Genomic DNA, 15,427 nt, shown 5'->3' with positions numbered 1-15,427 from the left:
CGTATCTTGATTTAGAAGGACAATGCAGGGAATCCAGAGTATTTCATATGGACGCAAATTGTGTGTTAATTCGTCAATGTGAGGGAGCGAGGGATGCTGTAAAGGAGGAATAATGCATCGGAAAAGAGACACTCGGAACCCCAAAGAAAATCCTGTCGTTTCCGTAGAAACGTATCTCGATTTAGAAGGACAATGCAGGGAATCCAGAGTATTTCATATGGACGCAAATTGTGTGTTAATTCGTCAATGTGAGGGAGCGAGGGATGCAGTAAAGGAGGAATAATGCATCGGAAAAGAGATACTCGACTCCCAAAAGAAAATCCTATCGTTACCGTAGAAACGTATCTCGATTTAGAAAGATAATGCAGGGAACCCAGAGTATTTCATATGGACGCAATTTGTGTGTTAATTCGGCAATGTGAGGGAGCGAGGGATGCAGTAAACGAGGAATAATGCATCGGAAAAGAGATACACGGAACCCCAAAGAAAATCCTATTGTTTCCGTAGAAACGTATCTCGATTTAGAAGGACAATGCAGGGAATCCAGAGTATTTCATATGGACGCAAATTGTGTGTTAATTCGTCAATGTGAGGGAGCGAGGGATGCAGTAAGGGAGGAATAATGCATCGGAAAAGAGATACTCGGAACCCCAAAGAAAATCCTATCGTTTCCGTAGAAACGTATCTCGATTTAGAAGGACAATGCAGGAATCCAGAGTATTTCATATGGACGCAAATTGTGTGTTAATTCGTCAATGTGAGTTAGCGAGGGATGCAGTAATGGAGGAAGAATGCATCGGAAAAGGGATACTCGGAACCCCAAAGAAAATCCTGTCGTTTCCGTAGAATCGTATCTCGATTTAGAAGGACTATGCAGGGAATTGAGAGTGTTTCATATGGAAGCAAATTGTGTGTTAATTCTTCAATGTGAGGGAGCGATGGATGCAGTGAAGGAGGAATAATGCATCGGATAAGAGATACTCGGAACCCCAAAGAAAATCCTATCGTTTCCATAGAAACGTATCTCGATATAGAAGGACAATGCAGGGAACCCAGAGTATTTCATATGGGCGCAAATTGTGTGTTAATTCGGCAATGTGAGGGAGCGAGGGATGCAGTAAAGGAGGAATAATGCATCGGAAAAGAGATACTCGGAACCCCAAAGAAAATCCTATCGTTTCCGTAGAAACGTATCTCGATTTAGAAGGGCAATGCAGGGAATCCAGTATTTCATATGGACGCAAATTGTGTGTTAATTCGTCAATGTGAGGAAGCGAGGGATGCAGTAAAGGAGGAACAATGCATCGGAAAAGAGATACGCGGAACCCCAAAGAAAATCCTATCGTTGCTGTAGAAACGTATCTCGATTTAGAAGGCAATGCAGGGAATCCAGAGTATTTCATATGGACGCAAAATGTGTGTTAATTCGTCAATGTGAGGGAGCGAGGGATGCAGTAAAGGAGGAACAATGCATCGGAAAAGAGATACTCGGAACCCCAAAAAAAAACCTATCGTTTCCGTAGAAACGTATCTCGATTTAGAAGGACAATGCAGGGAATCCAGCGTATTTTATATGGACGCAAATTGTGTGTTAATTCTTCAATGTGAGGGAGCCAGGGATGCAGTAAAGGAGGAATAACGCATCGGAAAAGAGATACACGGAACCCCAAAGAAAATCCTATCGTTTCCGTAGAAACGTATCTTGAATTAGAAGGACAATGCAGGGAATCCAGAGTATTTCATATGGACGCAAATTGTGTGTTAATTCGTCAATGTGAGGGAGCGAGGGATGCAGTAAACGAGGAATAATGCATCGGAAAAGAGATACTCATAACCCCAAAGAAAATCCTATCGTTTTCGTAGAAACGTATCTCGATTTAGAAGGACAATGCAGGGAATCCAGAGTATTTCATATGGACGCAAATTGTGTGTTAATTCGTCAATGTGAGGGAGCGAGGGATGCAGTAAAGGAGGAATAATGCATCGGAAAAGAGATACTAGACTCCCAAAAGAAAATCCTATCGTTTCCGTAGAAACGTATCTCGATTTAGAAAGATAATGCAGGGAACCCAGAGTATTTCATATGGACGCAATTTGTGTGTTAATTCGGCAATGTGAGGGAGCGAGGGATGCAGTAAAGGAGGAATAATGCATCGGAAAAGAGATACTCGGAACCCCAAAGAAAATCCTATTGTTTCAGTAGAAACGTATCTCGATTTAGAAGGACAATGCAGGGAATCCAGAGTATTTCATATGGACGCAAATTGTGTATTAATTCGTCAATGTGAGGGAGCGAGGGATGCAGTAAGGGAGGAATAATGCATCGGAAAAGAGATACTCGGAACCCCAAAGAAAATCCTATCGTTTCCGTAGAAACGTATCTCGATTTAGAAGGACAATGCAGGAATCCAGAGTATTTCATATGGACGCAAATTGTGTGTTAATTCGTCAATGTGAGTTAGCGAGGGATGCAGTAATGGAGGAATAATGCATCGGAAAAGGGATACTCGGAACCCCAAAGAAAATCCTGTCGTTTCCGTAGAATCGTATCTCGATTTAGAAGGACTATGCAGGGAATCCAGAGTGTTTCATATGGAGGCAAATTGTGTGTTAATTCTTCAATGTGAGGGAGCGAGGGATGCAGTAAAGGAGGAATAATGCATCGGATAAGAGATACTCGGAACCCGAAAGAAAATCCTATCGTTTCTGTAGAAACGTATCTCGATTTAGAAGGACAATGCAGGGAATCCAGAGTATTTCATATGGACGCAAATTGTGTGTTAATTCGTCAATGTGAGGGAGCGAGGGATGCAGTAAAGGATGAATAATGCATCGGAAAAGAGATACTTGGAACCCCAAAGAAAATCCTATCGTTTCCATAGAAACGTATCTCGATATAGAAGGACAATGCAGGGAATCCGGAGTATATCATATGGACGCCAATTGTGTGTTAATTCGTCAATGTGAGGGAGCGAGGGATGCAGTAAAGGAGGAATAATGCATCGGAAAAGAGATACGCGGAACCCCAAAGAAAATCCTATCGTTGCCGTAGAAACGTATCTCGATTTAGAAGGACAATGCAGGGAATCCAGAGTATTTCATATGGACGCAAAAAGTGTGTTAATTCGTCAATGTGAGGGAGCAAGGGATGCAGTAAAGGAGGAACAATGCATCGGAAAAGAGATACTCGGAACCCCAAAAAAAAAACCTATCGTTTCCGTAGAAACGTATCTCGATTTAGAAGGACAATGCAGGGAATCCAGCGTATTTTATATGGACGCAAATTGTGTGTTAATTCTTCAATGTGAGGGAGCGAGGGATGCAGTAAAGGAGGAATAACGCATCGGAAAAGAGATACTCGGAATCCCAAAGAAAATCCTATCGTTTCCGTAGAAACGTATCTCGATTTAGAAGGACAATGCAGGGAATCCAGAGTATTTCATATGGACGCAAATTGTGTGTTAATTCGTCAATGAGAGGGAGCGAGGGATGCAGTAAAGGAGGAATAATGCATCGGAAAAGAGATACTCGGAACCCCAAAGAAAATCCTATCGTTTCCGTAGAAACGTATCTCGATTTAGAAGGACAATGCAGGGAATCCAGAGTATTTCATATGGACGCAAATTGTGTGTTAATTCGTCAATGTGAGGGAGCGAGGGATGCAGTAAAGGATGAATAATGCATCGGAAAAGAGATACTCGGGACCCCAAAGAAAATCCTATCGTTTCCGTAGAAACGTATCTCGATATAGAAGGACAATGCAGGGCATCCGGAGTATATCATATGGTCGCAAATTGTGTGTTAATTCGTCAATGTGAGGGAGCGAGGGATGCAGTAAAGGAGGCATAGATGCAGTAAAGGAGGAATAATGCATCGGAAAAGAGATACTCGACTCCCAAAAGAAAATCCTATCGTTGCCGTAGAAACGTATCTCGATTTAGAAGGACAATGCAGGGAATCCAGAGTATTTCATATGGACGCAAAAAGTGTGTTAATTCGTCAATGTGAGGGAGCAAGGGATGCAGTAAAGGAGGAACAATGCATCGGAAAAGAGATACTCGGAACCCCAAAAAAAAAACCTATCGTTTCCGTAGAAACGTATCTCGATTTAGAAGGACAATGCAGGGAATCCAGCGTATTTTATATGGACGCAAATTGTGTGTTAATTCTTCAATGTGAGGGAGCGAGGGATGCAGTAAAGGAGGAATAACGCATCGGAAAAGAGATACTCGGAATCCCAAAGAAAATCCTATCGTTTCCGTAGAAACGTATCTCGATTTAGAAGGACAATGCAGGGAATCCAGAGTATTTCATATGGACGCAAATTGTGTGTTAATTCGTCAATGAGAGGGAGCGAGGGATGCAGTAAAGGAGGAATAATGCATCGGAAAAGAGATACTCGGAACCCCAAAGAAAATCCTATCGTTTCCGTAGAAACGTATCTCGATTTAGAAGGACAATGCAGGGAATCCAGAGTATTTCATATGGACGCAAATTGTGTGTTAATTCGTCAATGTGAGGGAGCGAGGGATGCAGTAAAGGATGAATAATGCATCGGAAAAGAGATACTCGGGACCCCAAAGAAAATCCTATCGTTTCCGTAGAAACGTATCTCGATATAGAAGGACAATGCAGGGCATCCGGAGTATATCATATGGTCGCAAATTGTGTGTTAATTCGTCAATGTGAGGGAGCGAGGGATGCAGTAAAGGAGGCATAGATGCAGTAAAGGAGGAATAATGCATCGGAAAAGAGATACTCGACTCCCAAAAGAAAATCCTATCGTTTCCGTAGAAACGTATCACGTTTTAGAAAGATAATGCAGGGAACCCAGAGTATTTCATATGGACGCAAATTGTGTGTTAATTCGGCAATGTGAGGGAGCGAGGGATGCAGTAAAGGAGGAATAATGCATCGGAAAAGAAATACTCGGAACCCCAAAGAAAATCCTATCGTTTCCGTAGAAACGTATCTCTATTTAGAAGGACATTGCAAGGAATCCAGAGTATTTCATATGGACGCAAATTGTGTGTTAATTCGTCAATGTGAGGAAGCGAGGGATGCAGTAAAGGAGGAATAATGCACCGGAAAAGAGATACGCGGAACCCCAAAGAAAATCCTATCGTTGCTGTAGAAACGTATCTCGTTTTAGAAGGACAATGCAGGGAATCCAGAGTATTTCATATGGACGCAAAATGTGTGTTAATTCGTCAATGTGAGGGAGCGAGGGATGCAGTAAAGGAGGAACAATGCATCGGAAAAGAGATACTCGGAACCCCAAAAAAAAACCTATCGTTTCCGTAGAAACGTATCTCGATTTAGAAGGACAATGCAGGGAATCCAGCGTATTTTATATGGACGCAAATTGTGTGTTAATTCGTCAATGTGAGGGAGCGAGGGATGCAGTAAAGGAGGAATAACGCATCGAAAAAGAGATACTCGGAACCCCAAAGAAAATCCTATCGTTTCCGTAGAAACGTATCTCGATTTAGAAAGATAATGCAGGGAACCCAGAGTATGTCATATGGACGCAATTTGTGTTTTAATTCGGCAATGTGACGGAGCGAGGGATGCAGTAAAGGTGGAATAATGCATCGGAAAAGAGATACTCGGAACCCCAAAGAAAATCCTATTGTTTCCGTAGAAACATATCTCGATTTAGAAGGACAATGCAGGGAATCCAGAGTATTTCATATGGACGCAAATTGTGTGTTAATTCGTCAATGTGAGGGAGCGAGGGATGCAGTAAAGGAGGAATAATGCATCGGAAAAGAGATACTCGGAACCCCAAAGAAAATCCTATCGTTTCCGTAGAAACGTATCTCGATTTAGAAGGACAATGCAGGAATCCAGAGTATTTCATATGGACGCAAATTGTGTGTTAATTCGTCAATGTGAGTTAGCGATGGATGCAGTAATGGAGGAATAATGCATCGGAAAAGGGATACTCGTAACCGCAAAGAAAATCCTGTCGTTTCCGTAGAATCGTATCTCGATTTAGAAGGACCATGCAGGGAATCCAGAGTGTTTCATATGGAAGCAAATTGTGTGTTAATTCTTCAATGTGAGGGAGCGAGGGATGCAGTAAAGGAAGAATAATGCATCGGAAAAGGGATACTCGGAACCCCAAAGAAAATCCTATCGTTTCCGTAGAAACGTATCTCGATTTACAAGGACAATGCAGGGAATCCAGAGTATTTCATATGGACGCAAATTGTGTGTTAATTCGTCATTGTCAGGGAGCGAGGGATGCAGTAAAGGAGGAATAATGCATCGGAAAAGAGATACTCGGAACCCCAAAGAAAATCCTATCGTTTCCGTAGAAGCGTATCTCGATTTAGAAGGACAATGCAGGGAATCCAGAGTATTTCATATGGACGCAAATTGTGTGTTAATTCGTCAATGTGAGGGAGTGAGGGATGCAGTAAAGGAGGAAATATGCATCGGAAAACAGATACTCGACTCCCAAAAGAAAATCCTATCGTTTCCATAGAAAGGTATCTCGATTTAGAGAGATAATGCAGGGAATCCAGAGTATATCATATGGACGCAAATTGTGTGTTAATTCGTCAATGTGAGGGAGCGAGGGATGCAGTAAAGGAGGAATAATGCATCGGAAAAGAGATACTCGGAACCCCAAAGAAAATCCTATCGTTTCCGTAGAAACGTAACTCGATTTACAAGGACAATGCAGGGAATTCAGAGTATTTCATATGGACGCAAATTGTGTGTTAATTCGTCAATGTCAGGGAGCGGGGGATGCAGTAAAGGAGGAATAATGCATCGGAAAAGAGATACTCGGAACCCCAAAGAAAATCCTATCGTTTCCGTAGAAACGTAACTCGATTTAGAAGGACAATGCAGGGAATATAGAGTATTTCATATGGACGCAAATTGTGTGTTAATTCGTCAATGTGAGGAAGCGAGGGATGCAGTAAAGGAGGAATAATGCATCGGAAAAGAGATACGCGGAACCCCAAAGAAAATCCTATCGTTTCTGTAGAAACGTATCTCGATTTAAAAGGACAATGCAGGGAATCCAGAGTATTTCATACGGACGCAAATTGTGTGTTAATTCGTCAATGTGAGGGAGCGAGGGATGCAGTAAAGGAGGAATAATGCATCGGAAAAGAGACACTTGGAACCGCAAAGAAAATCCTATCGTTTCCGTAGAAACGTATCTTGATTTAGAAGGAGAATGCAGGGAATACAGAGTATTTCATATGGACGCAAATTGTGTGTTAATTCGTCAATGTGAGGGAGCGAGGGATGCAGTAAAGGAGGAATAATGCATCGGAAAAGAGATACTCGGAACCCCAAAGAAAATCCTATCGTTTTCCGTAGAAACGTATCTCGATTTAGAAGGACAATGCAGGGAATCCAGAGTATTTCATATGGACGCAAATTGTGTGTTAATTCGTCAATGTGAGGGAGCGAGGAATGCAGTGAAGGAGGAATAATGCATCGGAAAAGAGATACTCTTAACCCCAAAGAAAATCCTATCTTATCCGTAGAAACGTATCTCGATTTAGAAGGACAATGCAGGGAATCCAGAGTATTTCATATGGACGCAAATTGTGTGTTAATTCGTCAATGTGAGGGAGCAAGGGATGCAGTAAAGGAGGAATAATGCATCGGAAAAGAGATACTTGGAACACCAAAGAAAATCCTATCGTTTCCGTAGAAACGTATCTCGATTTAGAAGGACTATGCAGGGAATCCAGAGTGTTTCATATGGAGGCAAATTGTGTGTTAATTCTTCAATGTGAGGGAGCGAGGGATGCAGTAAAGGAGGAATAATGCATCGGATAAGAGATACTCGGAACCCCAAAGAAAATCCTATCGTTTCTGTAGAAACGTATCTCGATTTAGAAGGACAATGCAGGGAATCCAGAGTATTTCATATGGACGCAAATTGTGTGTTAATTCGTCAATGTGAGGGAGCGAGGGATGCAGTAAAGGATGAATAATGCATCGGAAAAGAGATACTTGGAACCACAAAGAAAATCCTATCGTTTCCATAGAAACGTATCTCGATATAGAAGGACAATGCAGGGAATCCGGAGTATATCATATGGACGCCAATTGTGTGTTAATTCGTCAATGTGAGGGAGCGAGGGATGCAGTAAAGGAGGAATAATGCATCGGAAAAGAGATACGCGGAACCCCAAAGAAAATCCTATCGTTGCCGTAGAAACGTATCTCGATTTAGAAGGACAATGCAGGGAATCCAGAGTATTTCATATGGACGCAAAAAGTGTGTTAATTCGTCAATGTGAGGGAGCAAGGGATGCAGTAAAGGAGGAACAATGCGGCGGAAAAGAGATACTCGGAACCAAAAAAAAAAAACCTATCGTTTCCGTAGAAACGTATCTCGATTTAGAAGGACAATGCAGGGAATCCAGCGTATTTTATATGGACGCAAATTGTGTGTTAATTCTTCAATGTGAGGGAGCGAGGGATGCAGTAAAGGAGGAATAACGCATCGGAAAAGAGATACTCGGAACCCCAAAGAAAATCCTATCGTTTCCGTAGAAACGTATCTTGATTTAGAAGGACAATGCAGGGAATCCAGAGTATTTCATATGGACGCAAATTGTGTGTTAATTCGTCAATGAGAGGGAGCGAGGGATGCGGTAAAGGAGGAATAATGCATCGGAAAAGAGATACTCGGAACCCCAAAGAAAATCCTATCGTTTCCGTAGAAACGTATCACGATTTAGAAGGACAATGCAGGGAATCCAGAGTATTTCATATGGACGCAAATTGTGTGTTAATTCGTCAATGTGACGGAGCGAGGGATGCAGTAAAGGATGAATAATGCATCGGAAAAGAGATACTCGGAACCCCAAAGAAAATCCTATCGTTTCCGTAGAAACGTATCTCGATATAGAAGGACAATGCAGGGCATCCGGAGTATATCATATGGTCGCAAATTGTGTGTTAATTCGTCAATGTGAGGGAGCTAGGGATGCAGTAAAGGAGGCATAGATGCAGTAAAGGAGGAATAATGCATCGGAAAAGAGATACTCGACTCCCAAAAGAAAATCCTATCGTTTCCGTAGAAACGTATCACGTTTTAGAAAGATAATGCGGGGAACCCAGAGTATTTCATATGGACGCAAATTGTGTGTTAATTCGGCAATGTGAGGGAGCGAGGGATGCAGTAAAGGAGGAATAATGCATCGGAAAAGAAATACTCGGAACCCCAAAGAAAATCCTATCGTTTCCGTAGAAACGTATCTCTATTTAGAAGGACATTGCAAGGAATCCAGAGTATTTCATATAGACGCAAATTGTGTGTTAATTCGTCAATGTGAGGGAGCGAGGGATGCAGTAAAGGAGGAATAATGCATCGGAAAAGAGATACTCGGAACCCCAAAGAAAATCCTATCGTTTCCGTAGAAATGTATCTCGATTTAGAAGGACAATGCAGGGAATCCAGAGTATTTCATATGGACGCAAATTGTGTGTTAATTCGTCAATGTGAGGGATCGAGGGATGCAGTAAAGGAGGAATAATGCATCGGAAAAGAGATACTCGGAACCCCAAAGAAAATCCTATCGTTTCCGTAGAAACGTATCTCGATTTAGAAGGACAATGCAGGGAATGCAGAGTATTTCATATGGACGCAAATTGTGTGTTAATTCGTCAATGTGAGGAAGCGAAGGATGCAGTAAAGGAGGAATAATGCATCGGAAAAGAGATACGCGGAACCCCAAAGAAAATCCTATCGTTGCTGTAGAAACGTATCTCGATTTAGAAGGACAATGCAGGGAATCCAGAGTATTTCATATGGACGCAAAATGTGTGTTAATTCGTCAATGTGAGGGAGCGAGGGATGCAGTAAAGGAGGAACAATGCATCGGAAAAGAGATACTCGGAACCCCAAAAAAAAACCTATCGTTTCCGTAGAAACGTATCTCGATTTAGAAGGACAATGCAGGGAATCCAGAGTATTTCATATGGACGCAAATTGTGTGTTAATTCGTCAATGTGAGGAAGCGAGGGATGCAGTAAAGGAGGAATAATGCATCGGAAAAGAGATACGCGGAACCCCAAAGAAAATCCTATCGTTTCTGTAGAAACGTATCTCGATTTAAAAGGACAATGCAGGGAATCCAGAGTATTTCATACGGACGCAAATTGTGTGTTAATTCGTCAATGTGAGGGAGCGAGGGATGCAGTAAAGGAGGAATAATGCATCGGAAAAGAGACACTTGGAACCGCAAAGAAAATCCTATCGTTTCCGTAGAAATGTATCTTGATTTAGAAGGAGAATGCAGGGAATACAGAGTATTTCATATGGACGCAAATTGTGTGTTAATTCGTCAATGTGAGGGAGCGAGGGATGCAGTAAAGGAGGAATAATGCATCGGAAAAGAGATACTCGGAACCCCAAAGAAAATCCTATCGTTTTCCGTAGAAACGTATCTCGATTTAGAAGGACAATGCAGGGAATCCAGAGTATTTCATATGGACGCAAATAGTGTGTTAATTCGTCAATGTGAGGGAGCGAGGAATGCAGTGAAGGAGGAATAATGCATCGGAAAAGAGATACTCTTAACCCCAAAGAAAATCCTATCTTATCCGTAGAAACGTATCTCGATTTAGAAGGACAATGCAGGGAATCCAGAGTATTTCATATGGACGCAAATTGTGTGTTAATTCGTCAATGTGAGGGAGCAAGGGATGCAGTAAAGGAGGAATAATGCATCGGAAAAGAGATACTTGGAACACCAAAGAAAATCCTATCGTTTCCGTAGAAACGTATCTCGATTTAGAAGGACTATGCAGGGAATCCAGAGTGTTTCATATGGAGGCAAATTGTGTGTTAATTCTTCAATGTGAGGGAGCGAGGGATGCAGTAAAGGAGGAATAATGCATCGGATAAGAGATACTCGGAACCCCAAAGAAAATCCTATCGTTTCTGTAGAAACGTATCTCGATTTAGAAGGACAATGCAGGGAATCCAGAGTATTTCATATGGACGCAAATTGTGTGTTAATTCGTCAATGTGAGGGAGCGAGGGATGCAGTAAAGGATGAATAATGCATCGGAAAAGAGATACTTGGAACCACAAAGAAAATCCTATCGTTTCCATAGAAACGTATCTCGATATAGAAGGACAATGCAGGGAATCCGGAGTATATCATATGGACGCCAATTGTGTGTTAATTCGTCAATGTGAGGGAGCGAGGGATGCAGTAAAGGAGGAATAATGCATCGGAAAAGAGATACGCGGAACCCCAAAGAAAATCCTATCGTTGCCGTAGAAACGTATCTCGATTTAGAAGGACAATGCAGGGAATCCAGAGTATTTCATATGGACGCAAAAAGTGTGTTAATTCGTCAATGTGAGGGAGCAAGGGATGCAGTAAAGGAGGAACAATGCGGCGGAAAAGAGATACTCGGAACCAAAAAAAAAAAACCTATCGTTTCCGTAGAAACGTATCTCGATTTAGAAGGACAATGCAGGGAATCCAGCGTATTTTATATGGACGCAAATTGTGTGTTAATTCTTCAATGTGAGGGAGCGAGGGATGCAGTAAAGGAGGAATAACGCATCGGAAAAGAGATACTAGGAACCCCAAAGAAAATCCTATCGTTTCCGTAGAAACGTATCTTGATTTAGAAGGACAATGCAGGGAATCCAGAGTATTTCATATGGACGCAAATTGTGTGTTAATTCGTCAATGAGAGGGAGCGAGGGATGCGGTAAAGGAGGAATAATGCATCGGAAAAGAGATACTCGGAACCCCAAAGAAAATCCTATCGTTTCCGTAGAAACGTATCTCGATTTAGAAGGACAATGCAGGGAATCCAGAGTATTTCATATGGACGCAAATTGTGTGTTAATTCGTCAATGTGAGGGAGCGAGGGATGCAGTAAAGGATGAATAATGCATCGGAAAAGAGATACTCGGAACCCCAAAGAAAATCCTATCGTTTCCGTAGAAACGTATCTCGATATAGAAGGACAATGCAGGGCATCCGGAGTATATCATATGGTCGCAAATTGTGTGTTAATTCGTCAATGTGAGGGAGCGAGGGATGCAGTAAAGGAGGCATAGATGCAGTAAAGGAGGAATAATGCATCGGAAAAGAGATACTCGACTCCCAAAAGAAAATCCTATCGTTTCCGTAGAAACGTATCACGTTTTAGAAAGATAATGCGGGGAACCCAGAGTATTTCATATGGACGCAAATTGTGTGTTAATTCGGCAATGTGAGGGAGCGAGGGATGCAGTAAAGGAGGAATAATGCATCGGAAAAGAAATACTCGGAACCCCAAAGAAAATCCTATCGTTTCCGTAGAAACGTATCTCTATTTAGAAGGACATTGCAAGGAATCCAGAGTATTTCATATAGACGCAAATTGTGTGTTAATTCGTCAATGTGAGGGAGCGAGGGATGCAGTAAAGGAGGAATAATGCATCGGAAAAGAGATACTCGGAACCCCAAAGAAAATCCTATCGTTTCCGTAGAAATGTATCTCGATTTAGAAGGACAATGCAGGGAATCCAGAGTATTTCATATGGACGCAAATTGTGTGTTAATTCGTCAATGTGAGGGATCGAGGGATGCAGTAAAGGAGGAATAATGCATCGGAAAAGAGATACTCGGAACCCCAAAGAAAATCCTATCGTTTCCGTAGAAACGTATCTCGATTTAGAAGGACAATGCAGGGAATGCAGAGTATTTCATATGGACGCAAATTGTGTGTTAATTCGTCAATGTGAGGAAGCGAAGGATGCAGTAAAGGAGGAATAATGCATCGGAAAAGAGATACGCGGAACCCCAAAGAAAATCCTATCGTTGCTGTAGAAACGTATCTCGATTTAGAAGGACAATGCAGGGAATCCAGAGTATTTCATATGGACGCAAAATGTGTGTTAATTCGTCAATGTGAGGGAGCGAGGGATGCAGTAAAGGAGGAACAATGCATCGGAAAAGAGATACTCGGAACCCCAAAAAAAAACCTATCGTTTCCGTAGAAACGTATCTCGATTTAGAAGGACAATGCAGGGAATCCAGCGTATTTTATATGGACGCAAATTGTGTGTTAATTCTTCAATGTGAGGGAGCGAGGGATGCAGTAAAGGAGGAATAACGCATCGGAAAAGAGATACTCGGAACCCCAAAGAAAATCCTATCGTTTCCGTAGAAACGTATCTCGATTTAGAAGGACAATGCAGGGAATCCAGAGTATTTCATATGGACGCAAATTGTGTGTTAATTCGTCAATGTGAGGGAGCGAGGGATGCAGTAAAGGAGGAATAATGCATCGGAAAAGAGATACTCGACTCCCAAAAGAAAATCCTATCGTTTCCATAGAAACGTATCTCGATTTAGAAAGATAATGCAGGGAACACAGAGTATGTCATATGGACGCAATTTGTGTGTTAATTCGGCAATGTGACGGAGCGAGGGATGCAGTAAAGGAGGAATAATGCATCGGAAAAGAGATACTCGGAACCCCAAAGAAAATCCTATTGTTTCCGTAGAAACGTATCTCGATTTAGGAGGACAATGCAGGGAATCCAGAGTATTTCATATGGACGCAAATTGTGTGTTAATTCGTCAATGTGAGGGAGCGAGGGATGCAGTAAAGGAGGAATAATGCATCGGAAAAGAGATACTCGGAACCCCAAAGAAAATCCTATCGTTTCCGTAGAAACGTATCTCGATTTAGAAGGACAATGCAGGAATCCAGAGTATTTCATATGGACGCAAATTGTGTGTTAATTCGTCAATGTGAGTTAGCGATGGATGCAGTAATGGAGGAATAATGCATCGGAAAAGGGATACTCGGAACCGCAAAGAAAATCCTGTCGTTTCCGTAGAATCGTATCTCGATTTAGAAGGACCATGCAGGGAATCCAGAGTGTTTCATATGGAAGCAAATTGTGTGTTAATTCTTCAATGTGAGGGAGCGAGGGATGCAGTAAAGGAAGAATAATGCATCGGAAAAGGGATACTCGGAACCCCAAAGAAAATCCTATCGTTTCCGTAGAAACGTATCTCGATTTACAAGGACAATGCAGGGAATCCAGAGTATTTCATATGGACGCAAATTGTGTGTTAATTCGTGATTGTCAGGGAGCGAGGGATGCAGTAAAGGAGGAATAATGCATCGGAAAAGAGATACTCGGAACCCCAAAGAAAATCCTATCGTTTCCGTAGAAGCGTATCTCGATTTAGAAGGACAATGCAGGGAATCCAGAGTATTTCATATGGACGCAAATTGTGTGTTAATTCGTCAATGTGAGGGAGTGAGGGATGCAGTAAAGGAGGAAATATGCATCGGAAAAGAGATACTCGACCCCCAAAAGAAAATCCTATCGTTTCCGTAGAAACGTATCTCGATTTAGAAAGATAATGCAGGGAATCCAGAGTATATCATATGGACGCAAATTGTGTGTTAATTCGTCAATGTGAGGGAGCGAGGGATGCAGTAAAGGAGGAATAATGCATCGGAAAAGAGATACTCGGAACCCCAAAGAAAATCCTATCGTTTCCGTAGAAACGTATCTCGATTTACAAGGACAATGCAGGGAATTCAGAGTATTTCATATGGACGCAAATTGTGTGTTAATTCGTCAATGTCAGGGAGCGGGGGATGCAGTAAAGGAGGAATAATGCATCGGAAAAGAGATACTCGGAACCCCAAAGAAAATCCTGTCGTTTCCGTAGAAATGTATCTCGATTTAGAAGGACAATGCAGGGAATCCAGAGTATTTCATATGGACGCAAATTGTGTGTTAATTCGTCAATGTGAGGGAGCGAGGGATGCAGTAAAGGAGGAATAATGCATCGGAAAAGAGATACTCGGAACCCCAAAGAAAATCCTATCGTTTCCGTAGAAACGTATCTCGATTTAGAAGGACAATGCAGGGAATCCAGAGTATTTCATATGGACGCAAAATGTGTGTTAATTCGTCAATGTGATGGAGCGAGGGATGCAGTAAAGGATGAATAATGCATCGGAAAAGAGATACTCGGAACCCCAAAGAAAATCCTATCGTTTCCGTAGAACCGTATCTCGATATAGAAGGACAATGAAGGGAATCCGGAGTATATCATATGGACGCAAATTTTGTGTTAATTCGTCAATGTGAGGGGTCGAGGGATGCAGTAAAGGAGGAATAGATGCAGTAAAGGAGGAATAATGCATCGGAAAAGAGATACTCGACTCCCAAAAGAAAATCCTATCGTTTCCGTAGAAACGTATCTCGTTTTAGAAAGATAATGCAAAGAACCCAGCGTATTTCATATGGACGCAAATTGTGTGTTAATTCGGCAATGTGATGGAGCGAGGGATGCAGTAAAGGAGGAACAATGCATCGGAAAAGAGATACTCGGAACCCCAAAGAAAATCCAATCGTTTCCGTAGAAACGTATCTCGATTTAGAAGGACAATGCAG

The sequence above is a fragment of the Schistocerca nitens genome, chromosome 1 (genome assembly GCF_023898315.1).
Source record: "Schistocerca nitens isolate TAMUIC-IGC-003100 chromosome 1, iqSchNite1.1, whole genome shotgun sequence".
In the NCBI taxonomy this organism is placed as follows: Eukaryota; Metazoa; Arthropoda; class Insecta; order Orthoptera; family Acrididae; genus Schistocerca; species Schistocerca nitens.
This window is presented reverse-complemented; position numbering follows the sequence as displayed.